Source organism: Capricornis sumatraensis, chromosome 1 (genome assembly GCF_032405125.1).
Source record: "Capricornis sumatraensis isolate serow.1 chromosome 1, serow.2, whole genome shotgun sequence".
Taxonomy (NCBI): Eukaryota; Metazoa; Chordata; class Mammalia; order Artiodactyla; family Bovidae; genus Capricornis; species Capricornis sumatraensis.
Genome location: NC_091069.1, coordinates 3,374,111 through 3,386,404, shown reverse-complemented (window position 1 = coordinate 3,386,404; position 12,294 = coordinate 3,374,111). Strand labels below are relative to the sequence as shown.

At 63.3% G+C, this 12,294-nt stretch overlaps 1 protein-coding gene across 1 annotated transcript in view; it reads right to left on the bottom strand.

Annotated features, from left to right (window-relative positions):
- NACC2 (NACC family member 2) overlaps positions 1-11,059 on the bottom strand; it is a 76,421-nt gene extending 65,362 nt beyond the window's left edge. The window contains exon 1 of the mRNA XM_068985677.1: positions 11,031-11,059. The gene's annotated coding sequence lies outside the window, so the exon portion shown is untranslated. The remainder of the gene's footprint in view (positions 1-11,030) is intronic.
- Positions 11,060-12,294: the final 1,235 nt, after the last annotated feature.

Below are 12,294 nucleotides of genomic sequence, written 5' to 3'. Positions count from 1 at the left end.
CCATCAGCGGGCAGCCAGCCACCACAGGTGAAGCCGTCTCACCGCCACAACAGCCCCACTGGCCACGCCCAAGCTCTGGGGTTCGCTCCCATCCTTCTCCCCAAAATGAAAAAGACATGCTTTCCATAAGAGGTGACTTTATTTTGGTAACTTAACCTTCCCGTGTGGACCACTTCTGACCAGGGTTTCGTGCCGACAGCCTCAGTTCTGTTAAACTCCGGAGCGAGAGGGGTGATCCGGTGTGTTTTGAGGCTGCAGGAACTCCTAATCCTTCAGACCAAACCTCCCATCACCCTCTCCGATGGAGACCTCTATGCGGGCAAGGAACCACTCTGGCACCAGGCTGGAAACCTCATGAGCCTCTCAGCTGTAGAAAGGGGGCCATCCTGCCAGACCAGAGGCCTCTCAGGTGGGCACCCCACCTGCCCCCAAAAGAGAGGAGCCAGAGTCCAAAACAGCTGGGCTGGGGGTTCTAGAGAAGCCTGGACAGGAGATCAGAGGGCCAGGCTGGAATCCACGATCAGGAGACACGGGAACAAGATGGCTATTCCTTCCAAGACTGGGGTGGAGAGGTGGGCACAGAGGCACGTGGACAATTTGACCTTGACCCCTCTACAGGGCTGAACAGGGTCCCCCAAATTCATGTCTGCCTGGGACCTCAGAATGTGACCGTAAGCAAACCAGGGTCTCCGCAGGTGCAACTGGTCAAATGAGGTCTTGGGCACCCAGGATGGGCCCCGAGGCCAATGACTGGTGTCCCAGGAAGAGAGGAATCTGGACACAGAGAGAAGCCGTGTGGCCCAGAGCTGCGAGAGGCAGCAGGGAGCCCCGCCCTGCCGCGCCAGCACCGGGGGGGGGCTTCTGGCCTCGGAAGGCTCAGGGGGCTAGGTCTGTGATGCTGAGGTTCAGGAGCCCGACAAGGAAACTCATGACCCCCAGGCCCCCCAACAAGGACCCGGCCCCAGGACCTGAGAGAACGGGACCTCCAGGTTTCGGACAGATCTGCTCAACCGGGACGAGATCCACCAAGGACCAGGGCAGCCGCAGAGCAGCTCTGGGTCGGAAGACGGAGGCAGCTTGGTGAGCGGGGCTGGGGAGCTGCTCATCCCGACTCGGCTCACGGTGCACCTCCTACCCCCTCCTCACAGAGCCCACGGCCCAGAGGAAGAGAGGGCCGGGCTGAGAGCTCAGAGCTCGTCCACAGGGGACACTGGGCGGATGGGACCTACCCTTCCAAGAGCAGCTGGTGCTGAGCGGACCTGGCACCCTTCCGCGCTCAAGAGCCTCCAAAGACCCAACTCCGTCCCCCCACCCATCCCCTTCTCCCTCCCCCCGCACGTGTCCAGCCAGTGGCCAGCCGCTCACCCCTGCCCCTAACATACCCATGGCCGCGACCCCCCTCCCCCAATGCTGGGGTTGCTTTAGAAATACACACACCAGACAAATCCCCCGAGGGAACTGGACAAAATCTGCCACGTGCCGCTTCCAGCCAGCAGGACAGTGGCGCGGCCCCAGTTAACACGGTCTGAGATGCACCCAGACTGGGGGCAATTCTGCAGAACTGGCCTGGACTCTGGGGTCAACGTCACAAGAAGCCAAGAGAAGACCTCAGGTTTTCTGGACCAAAGGAGCCTGAGAGACACAGCAAGGCTCGGACAGACCATGAGCACACCCGTGATCACATGTTTACGACTGGAGACCATGGAGACAGCCACGTCCTCGGAGAGACCACAGATAAACCCAGGGAGGGCCATCCGCACAGTGGACCAGGCTCAGCCTTGAAAAGGAAGGGGGTCCCGACACAGGCCACACACAGATGAGCCTTAAGGACATGCTGCTGACCAAAGGCCAGAGGCAGAGGACAAAGGCCGTGTGAATTCCACGCATATGAGGCCCCGGAGCAGTCAAACCCAGAGACAGGAAGTGGACGGTGGGGCCTGAGGCTGGGAGAGGGAGGGTTGGATGGGGACAGAGTGTCAGTTTGGGAAGATGAGAAAGTTCTGGAAATGGACGCGGTGATGGCTGTCACAGCAATGTGAATGAACTTAATGCCCCCGAGCTCTACACTCAAAAGTGGTTACAATGGTAGATTTTATGTATAAGTAACTAGAATGCTTCGAATTAAAATTTTAAAAGCACACCCGACAGGTGCCTGGAACGGTGATTCCACAAAGACCCTCTGGCTGTACAGGGGCCTGGGCTGGGGGCCGGGGAGACTCTCCAGCGGCCTTGGGGCTTCGGCCAGGCGGTGGCGGGCCGCTCTCGTTTCAGTGGGTCGCACTGCAGCAGGGGTCGCTGACTCAGAAACAGTTCTGCGTTCAGTACGTGCAGCTTCTTGGTGAGTTTAATACTGTTCACCCTCCACCCCCTCCTGAGTCACCAGGACCAGTGTCCTCCGCGGCCGGTGCTGGGTGGGGGCCGGGGGCCCTGCCCGCCACGCTCAGACCTGAGACAGGCACGACAGGGCCAGGAGGCGGGGGAGGCTGAGTCAGCACGCCCCCGCCTTGGAGAAGGGGCGCCTGGTCCTGGGAGCCCCCACGTGCCGGGGTCCACCCCACGTCCTGGCCAGACATCCTAAATCCCCTCAGAAGAGCACCTCTGACTGTGGCCAGAATCCTCCTTCTGAGCTTGAGTTGAGGAAGCATGCAGTGTGTCCTCTGGGGAGAGAAGCCCCCCACCCCGCCGCCAGGCAGCTGGGGGTGGGGTGGGGAAGGGACAGGAGCCCCCAGATACCCCAGAGACCTCCCAAGTAGAGCTGGGGGCTGACACCTATGGATGCGGCTGGGGGGGGAGGGGGGGTGCTTCCCACTTTCCTGGGTTATCAGGAATCACACGGAAGGCCCAGCCCCAAACTGCCTGCAGCCTCCTAGCCTCCAAGGCCCTCACCTAGCCAGGTGGTCACCTGCACTGGAACAAAGCCTGGGGCTCTGGACTTGGAGAGGTAGGCAGGAAGAGGACCTGAGGCCCTGCCACAGGCCCTCGGATCACGTGTCCACTCCCAGGCCTTCCACGGCTGCCTGAAGGCATGGTTGAGGCCCAGGAACCTCAGGGCCCCCGGGTCTGGGCTCATCTGGGCCCAAAGTCCCAGGTCCCCGCCCCACCGCCTGGACACCAGGGTCCCCTCTGGCCCGCCCAGGCCCCACCTCCTCACGGCATCTCTGCTCTTACTTTGCCTGTCTGCCTCGACTTCTCCACTATTTCACTCCCACTTCGCGACCTTGGTTTTCTTCCGAGGGATGGAAGAGATGCACAAAGGAAGGGACGGGAAGGTCTCGGGGCCCGAGTCTGCGCTGCAGCTCGGGGTCCAGCCCCGAGGGCTCCACGGAGACCTCCCTCCCTCTCCTTTCCAGGCCGCTTCCCGGGACAAGGACTGGCCCACTAAACTGGGTTATGACAATTAACACAAATTCTGCCTCCTGTCCCCAAACTTACATAACCGTAGACACTGTCTCAGGAAAGCCCTCCTCCATCGGTGGCCCCATTTCCCGCCCTCGACTAGGGCTTAGCTCCTGAACCAAAGGTCCTCCCAGACTCCCTAGGCGGCGTGTGCTGGCCCTTCCCACCCAACGTCCAGTGGCTCACGTGAGCGGTGGCTACTGTCTGTGTGTCCGGCCGCCCGCCCACCCTCCTGGGCAAGCGCAGCGCTGAGCCATTGGGCTGGCCAGACCCTCCCCTTTCCTCTAGGCACGAAAGGGTTTTTGCAGCCAGCCTGCCACACTGGTTGACTAGGGTTCATTAAGAATCTCAGAATGTGACCTTGTCTGCAAACAGGGTCTTTGCTGGCATAATTAGTAAGATCCTGAGATGGGAGGGATGTGTCCATAGGCCCAAGGATTGTCAGCACCCCTGGCCCTGGAAGAGGCAAGGATTCTCCCCAGAGCCCCCAGGAGAAACCAGCCCTGGCGGCTCCTTGATCCTGCCGCTGTGTCTCTAGACTGTGAGAGAGTAAGTCTCTGTTGCTTTAAGCCTCCAAGTTTATGACCATTTGCTACCCGGGCCCAGGAAAGTGACCCTACCCCACCCAGTGACCCCAATTACACTCCAGGGTGACCGCGAGGCTCACGTCCCTTCCGACGTGCCCTCTCCACAGGCAAACAAGCATCACTGCCCTTCTGGAGCTGGGAGACCCCACAGGGAACCCCCACAGCAGTGTTCACAAAGTCGGGGTGGGGGATGCTCTGGCCCTGGTAAGGCAGGGAGCCACCTTCAGACTCGAGGAGGGGGCAGGTGTGAGGGGATGGTCGGAGCCACACGCCAAGCCGCCCATCGCCTTCCCCTGGGGGCTGCCCTGAGCCCCTGGGGAACACCAAGCGCAGCTGAGTCAGGCAACAGGAAGGCCTGCTGCACCCGGGGGTGGGGGTGCCCCATCTGCGACTCCAACCCCTTCAGCAGCGACAAGCACTTGGGGTTCGTGGGCCCCCAGGTCCAGCTGCTGCCAGAGCCAGTCACAGGCCACCATTACCAGTGGGCGAACTGGCCGCTTCATGAAGGCCGCCAGGTGCCACCCAGGGCCTGCCACAGAGACCGCACTCACTTGCACAGACAGCACAGAGCCCGGGGCGTGAGCCTGGGGGCGTGAGCATCCCGCCTTCACCCTGCCCACAGGAGCCAGGCCGGGTATGGAGAAAGGGGACAGGCCCTGCCCGGTGTCCGCAGGCAGAGCCAGGAACTGACGGCTGGGGGACCTGGGATGCGGGCTGTCACCTCCCCCAACCCCGGAAAGGGACCTGCCCGCTCCCCACCCACTCCCCACGCACATCTCCATCCTGGGGGGAGGGCTCCCGGAGGAGCCAGCGGGCAATTTGCATAATATTCTTTGCAAGTTAATATCAGCCTCTGATAATGATCTCGGCATAGCATGGAGCGCTAAGGCGGCTGTTACAACACTAAGTAATCATATTTTAAATTATGTTTCCCTTTATAGAAAGGTGTTGCAAAAACACACAGACACGAAATCTGTCTGTTGCAGCCCCCTGCCAACCACCTGACCAGCTTCCCAGAGCCATGGCTGTGACCATCTACTGCTCAGGGCCAGCTAGACCCAGGCGCCCCAGGCTAGGCCCGTGTCCCCACCCGGCCTGAGCCTCACCCCAGTCAGGGGTGCTGTCTGGACGGGAACCACCACAGGCTCCAGCCACGGTCAAGGGTGAGTCTGTGCAGACAAGTTCACGGAGCACCAGGGGGGTCCCACCCTCGGCAGGGGCGGTGGGGGGGGTCCCAGCTCCCCTGGGCATAGACAGTGGGGGAGCTCCCTGCCCCCCAACTCCAGTCCTGCCTCGTGCTGGAGCCCCCAGTGCCCAGGACACCAGACTTCCAGGTGCGCATCTCCTGGGGGACGAGGGATCCTGAAAACTCAAAACCAAAACCATCGGTCCTTCCGGAACATCCCCCTTGCAGCCACTCACCCAGCGCCCGGACTGGGGGACCCACCCCTGGAAGGTGAGATCCTTGAGCCCTGGACACTTGCACCCTGACTGCGGCCATGGGACACCCTCCTGCCACAGGTGAGCTGGGCCTGGCAAGGACATGGGTCTGAGCACATGGCCACGCCGGGTCCCCTGGGGGAGCAGCAGGGGCTGAGCCCGCGTGTCCAGAAAAGGAAAGAGGGCTGACAGCCCAGGAGGGGCCCACGGCCACCCCCAACGGGAGACCCTTCCCTCCCTTTCTCTTCATGCAGGACCGGGGCCACCACTCAATCTCTTATTTTCTTAAAAGCTTTCTTTTCTTTTTTATTAAGAAAAAAAAAATCCAATTATAGCACAAATCTCTCAGCAGGGGTCAGTGTGGAATAAGAATAGTCCAAGTTAATGGACGTGACACAGGCAAGATTAATGCCTAAAGGGTTTCAAAAGTTGTATGATGCAGATTTCATTAACATTTTAATTGTAATGTATCTTTTTAATCTTCTCTCACCCTAATGGCTTTATATCCCCCCAAAAAAGAAAAAAAAAAACTGCTGACAACAACAAAAAGTATTAATATACAAAATTTAACAAAGGCGCTTAGCAGTGCAATGGAAACTAAATTAAAGGAGCGCTCTGTGTTAACACTGATTTTTTAACAGCGGTACAGTCGGAATGCAGCAGAGGCGGGCTGCTTCTCCCTTCTTGGCGCAGAGACCTCGGGACAGACGCTGAGGGTGAGGGTGGGCAGGCCCCGAGCGGTCCAGGAGCAGACTTCCCACAAAGACCACCAGCAGCCAGAGGGCAGTGCTGCCCCCTCCCCACCAGCTGAACTCCAAGCAGCGTCCAGGAGGTGGGGGGGAGGCGGGGCACGGCGGGGGGGGGAGGGGGGCACGCATCTTCCAGAAAATGCCATCCATCAGAGCAGAAGCTCCTGGTACTGTGCGGATGGGGTAGGGACAACTAGGGGTATCACCAGAATGAAGGGGGGCATTTTCTGGGGCGAAGGCTGCAGGCACCCTGCCCCCAGCCCTCAGCCAGGGGCCCTTGGGTGGCTCAGGCCAAGAGAGCAGCCAGGTTACAGCCTCCAACTTTCAGAAGCGGTGTCTCAGGAAATACATGCGGCCCTGACTACTGAGTGTCCCTGAGACTTTTGTTGTCAATCAACAAACACTCCTAGAGCACCAAACCTGTGCCTGCCGCTATATGTGACGCTTTGCTCCAAATCCAGCTGCCCTCAGCACACAAGCCCCTCCTCCTCCTGCTCCAGGACCAGCCCACCCTCAAGGACCTGGGGGGCCGGGCCAGCCCTGGGCCTGGGATGCAGCCCCGCTAGCCAGGCTCACTGCTCACCCCGGTGACTATATATGGGCACTTTTGGGCCCCGGCGGTCCCCGCCCCCGGCCCTGCCTGCTTCCCCCGGCACATGGGCAGGCATGGGGCGGGGCCCCACCGAGAGCTCGAGCCCATCCATGGCCATGTGCCCTCCTGGACGCCAGGGCCCAGGGCCAAGGGGGAGGGAGAGGGGGCAGATTCCTTCAGAGCCCCAAAGGAGCCAGCCTCTCCTCCCCATGGGACAGAGACCAACACCTCAGAGAAAAGTACGCCTCCACCCTCCCCGCAGACCCTCCCTGCAGACAGAGAAGCAGGCTTTCCTTAAAGAGGCATGAACCAACCCCCCCTGCCCTGCTGGCTCTAGGGAGGGGGCATCTCCAGACGGCCCTCAGGCTGGGCCTGCTCACCTGCAGACTCCCAGCAGGAGCAGGACTACACACTGGCCTGGGCGGGGCTCAGAGAGGGCAAGTTACCCACCCCAGGTCACACAGCCGGGGACTCAGTGAGAGGCCCCAGCGGTCCTGCTCCCGCGTGCCTCCTTGCCTGGACTCAGGTCCAGACAGTGGAAGTTGGGGGCAGCCCCGGAGAGTCCAGGGCCACATCAGATCCCCCCTCGGTTCCTCCTGCTCAGACTTGCTCCCAGACCGGGCAGGGGGGACTGCTCCCCACCATCCTTGTTCTCAGGGGGGCTCTGAGGATGCCAACCCCAAAGGCGGCCACCAGGGAGCCCAGCTCGCTCCACGCCTGCCACGCCAGAGGTCTGCTGGGATCCTCACCCACAAGACCCTCGCCCATGTGAGGGGGGAGCGCCTGCTTCCAAAACCTGCACTTTAAATGACAAAGGCCAGAGGCCAGGGCACAGGAAGCCCAGCTCTCAGCTCCAAGCAGCTGCAGGTGACACAATGTGGAGGCCCCCAGCCAGCCGGGAAGCATATTTTGCAAATGATCTCATTGAGAGCCAGGCCTGGTGAGAGCAAGGATTTGCTAAAAGAGAAACAGAGGTCGCCAGGATCCCTGCCTGCTCGGGAGGCAGGGCGGGTGGCAGTGGAGCCTCGGGCCTTGCTAAGGGGGAACGCTTCCCAGAGAGGGGGCCCAGGTGAGGAGGGGTGGAGGGCAGTGAGGGACACACGGGCCACAGCCACCGGTACAGGGTGAGGAGACGTTCGTGTCTTGAATTGGGGTGCAGACGTGAATGGAGATGCTGGCTCTAATCCTAAATTCGGGCCCCACCTGGAAGTACCCGAGGGCCAGACAGCTCGCCTCGGGGAGGACCGAGGGGTTGTCCAGACAAGTGAGCCAGACGTGGATGAGGCACCGGCAGAGGCCGGGGCAGCGCCCAGACCACGGAGTGGTCAGCAGTGCTCCTTGCACACGTGCAGGCCGGCCTGGCTGGGGCCAGTGAGAGGCCCTGAAGCCCCTCCCCAGCCCCCAGTCAGACCCCAGACCCAACCAGACTCTCCCAGCTCCCAAAGTGGGGCTGCCCACAGCCAGGAACAGCTCTGGGTCCAGCCAGGGACCGAGGGGCCCCTCCCTGTGCAGGGAAGTGCCCCCCAACTCCACCATACTGCAGACAAAAGACTGGACTGAAAGACCAAGTTCCTGGGCCTGGGGCATCCCTTGGGGACCCTGGCCGCGCGAAGGAGCCAGGCCCCAGTCAGCAAACACGACAGATCCTCAGCTAGAAGGCGGCTTGTCTTGTCCCGAGAACCCAGCCTGGGTCAAGCTCCCAAGTGCGCTTGTACTCGGGGGTCTGCAGGAGGCACCGGGTCTCGGGAGAACCAGGCCGGAGAACTGGGAGCTAGAGGCTGTCATCTGGGCTGCAGTTTATGCTCGAAGGGCTCAGCAGACGTTCACCACGCTGCCCCCAGCTAGGGGGCTCACCCGACCCCCACACCCCAGCAGGACAAGAGAACTTGGGGCAGGGCGGAGGGGGGGACCAGGCTGGAGCAGAGCCCAGGCGAGACAGGACAGGGTGACACGGAAGGGGGCAGATGGGCTGTGGAGGCCGGGCTCGCATCCCCAGGTGGAAGGAATGAGACCTCAGGTGGCTGAGGCTTCCCGCTGCACGGAGGGTGAGTGCTGTGGGCCGTACCAGGAGGGCCCGGGGCCAGCAGGGAGACCCTGTCTGCTGCAGCCCATTCAGGCTCTGCATTCCCGGGAGCACAGTCCTCAGAGGAGGAGCGTGGGGTGGAGCCCTGGGAACACCCTTGAAAGGGTCGAAGTCACAGTGCCTACCTTCTGTCCCAGGAGGGGTTCCAGGCCCACCCTGGCCCAGGCTGCAAGTCAGGCCCGCAGAGCCCTAGCTAGAGGCAGAGGTGCCAGCGGAGCCCCGGCTGTGAATGCCAGCTCAGCACTTGCCATCACCACTGTCTCTCTGACATGAATAATGCAGCTCACGTTTTAGCTGGAAAACAGAGGGGCGCTTTAAGGGCTCTGTAAAAAGTCACCCACGAGCCCACCTCCCGGAAAAGGCCCCTCTGAGCGCCCCACCACGTCCCTGACAAGGAACCCAGAGGCACTCCCGGGCAGTCAGGGTGGCCCGTGTCACTCTCCGAAAACGCACAAGCGTTTTCTCCTGGGCCAAGATTCTGCAGGCGCCTCGAACGGCTGCAGAGCAGGGGCTGGACGGAGCCGGCTCAGAGTCAGCGGCCTATCAGACGCCACGGCCGGCACCCACCCCGCCAGGTGTGACCACCGAGCACCGACCTCTGCCACTGCGAGCGGAGAAGTGACACGGTCCTCCTGCGATGCCCCTTCCCACCAGCTCACCGAAGCAGCGGGGGCCCGCCACCCTGGGCCTCGCCCCTCCCAGCTCCTTCACTCAGGCTCCAGCCGGGGTGCCACCCAACGGTGGCATGACCAACGGGAGGATGCCAGTGGGCCTCCTGGGAGGGGGGGCACCACAGAGGGCCACGGGGAGGAGGGGAAGCGGAGTGTTGGAAGGTGGACGACAGCCCTGGCTGCTGACCCTTCACTCCTCGCCTCTAAAATGGAGCCGGTCTTCAGAGACGCCTCCCCTAGAGTCCTTGGGGGGCTTAGACGACACTCCACATGGAGCGCTGAGAAGCACCTGTGCTGAATACCAGACCCACATCCTTTGTCGACGGAGGAAGGGGAGAGGGGCCCTGAGTTCAGTGGGGAGGAGGAAGGGAAGGTGGGGAAGTGGAGACCTGGAGAGACCCAGACCAGACCAGACCAGACCAGACCCCGCGAGCACAGCGGTGTGTGCTCAGAGTGCTCAGAAGACCAGCTCTGCCAGATGGCCAGCCCATGCAGCCTGTTTTCCCCCCGCCCGCCGGCCACCACAGGCTCAGCTAGAACCTATGGCCGCGGGACTCACAGCTGGGTGCCCAAGCGGTCCTCAGAAAAACCACTAGAAAGAAAGAGCCCAACTGCTCCCACGGGCAAAACCTTTCAGACCCAGGTCTGGAGAAGGAGGAAGACTCCATCATAGTGGGCAACTGCCCAGATCCAGGACCGACCCACCGCAAATCCACAGGTTTAAGGGCCACCAGCAGAGAGGTGGCCATTACCAGCGCCAAGACCAAACTTCTGAGAAGCCTGGAAGAGGGGACCCGGAGGTGACCTCTGACCTCATGATCACCCCCCCCACCAACCAGGTCTACGTCGGAAGGGCTTGAGTACCGCACCCCCCGCACCCCCACCCCGGCCCTGGCAGAGGTGGGGAAGGGCAGCAGGCTCAGAGCTCACCTCTGAGCTTCTTGGAGAAGGGGCTCGGGGCCCCAAGACCTCAGCACCGCAGGCAACGCAGCGAAGACAGGTGGGATTCCCCCGCCCCAGTGCAGCCGTCCCCCAGGCTCTCCCAGGTAGGGGGTGCACGAGGGCGCCCAGAGGGCAGTGATGCCCCGAAGGGCGTGGGGGGGGGGGGCCAGCGAAGGGAGACGCAGGGCGGGCTGACGCGCAGCCGCGCGGCTGGCCTCGGACCCCGGCCTCAGAGGGAGGGGCGTGTCCCCAGGGCCGTATCCCCCCGCCGAGCCCGCGCGCGTTTTCCGCCCCGAAGGGCTGGGATCCGTCCGTCCGGTCGCGGGAGGCCGAGTGTCCCGGGAAGCCCGGCGGGAGAGGAGACGCCCAGAGCCCGGGTCCCCGCTCGGCGGGGCGGGCGGGGTGCGGCCCGGCCGGGGCGAGCGCCTCCCCAGGCCCGGGCGCCGCCGGCCAGCTCGGCGGGCGGCGCGCGGCGCGAACTTGGGCACTGCGGCAGGCGAGGGCGGGCGCGCCGCGGAGTTCGCGGGAAGTGCGGCGGCGGGGCCCGCGGGCGGCGCGAAGTTGGGGTACCTGCGGGCGCCGGCCCGGTCCGGCCTGCGGCAGGAAGTGCTCCGGCGGTCCGGCGCTCCGGCTCACATGGACTTTCTCCGGCCGCGCCCAGCACCGGGCCGCACCGCGGCGGGCGGGGCGCGCGGGGGAGGCGCCGCGGGCCGTTTAAAGGGACAGCGCGCCGGCCGCGTGCGCGCACTCGCCGCCCCGGGGCGCGCCGCCCCGCGCCAGGTGGGCGCCCGGGGAGGGGCGAGGACGGAGCGGGGGCGGATCCCGGGGCCGGGGGCGGCCGGGCCGCACCCCCTCCGCGCGCCTCCTCCCCGACTCCTGGCCTGGGACCCTGCGCGGGGCCCGAAGCCGGGGCTGGACGCGGGCAGGACCGCGGCGCCGACCCACACACTCTGGAGGTGTGGAACCCCCGGTCCTGGGGCGCCCCCTCCCCGCGGCGGCCGCGCCAGCACCAGGATGCCGCGCCGCGTGGGGCCGCCAGCGGGAGCAGGTGCGCGGCCTTGGCTGCTACAGACGGCCGGGAGGCCGGAGAGCCCGGCTGCGGAAGCAGCGGCGGTGGCCGGCGCCTCTTGGGCTGAGCCGGGTAACTGCTAGCTGCGTGGATGCGGCCGGGTCTGCTTTCAGGCCCGGCGTGATCTGGGCGCACTGACTGTTAGTGACTCCTCCCGACCCCAGCGGCTCCCGGTTTGCTCGAGGCCCCCCTCCTGTGGACAGAGGTGATGTTTTAAAACAAGGGCGGACAAATAAAATCAGCCACAAGGCTGAAAGAACCCTCAAAAGTCCCCCTCAGTCGCCCCCACACTATCCTGAGGCCTGGGGTCAGGACAGGCTGATGTAGCCCTGCTAGGCCAGAGACCTCCTGGCTCGCTCAGCGCCGCGGGGTCCTTGCAGAAAAATGGGGCGGCACCAGGTCAGTGGTCCTGAGCAGAGGGTCACTGGGAGGAGGGTCTTGGTGTGAAGAACGGGGTCCCCACCCTCAGTTTCATCCCCAGAGTACATTCTGGGCCCCGTGGGGGTCAGAGCCTGGGGCTGAAGCCCTGCAGGACAGTTAGCCAAGGTCATTCCTAGGACAGTGGTCGGAAGCTGGTCTGAGTACTGTCCCCAGTCTCATGATAAGTCCTTGACTTTGTTCATGGACTGACCCGTGACCCCATCTTGAGGTCTGCAGAGAAAGCCTCCTCCCATCAGCTCACTCCTGCCTTGCCTCAGGGGGCATGGGTATGAAGCCTTAAGGATGCTCTGGGTACACCCCCAGAGCCCCACTTAGACCTAAGCT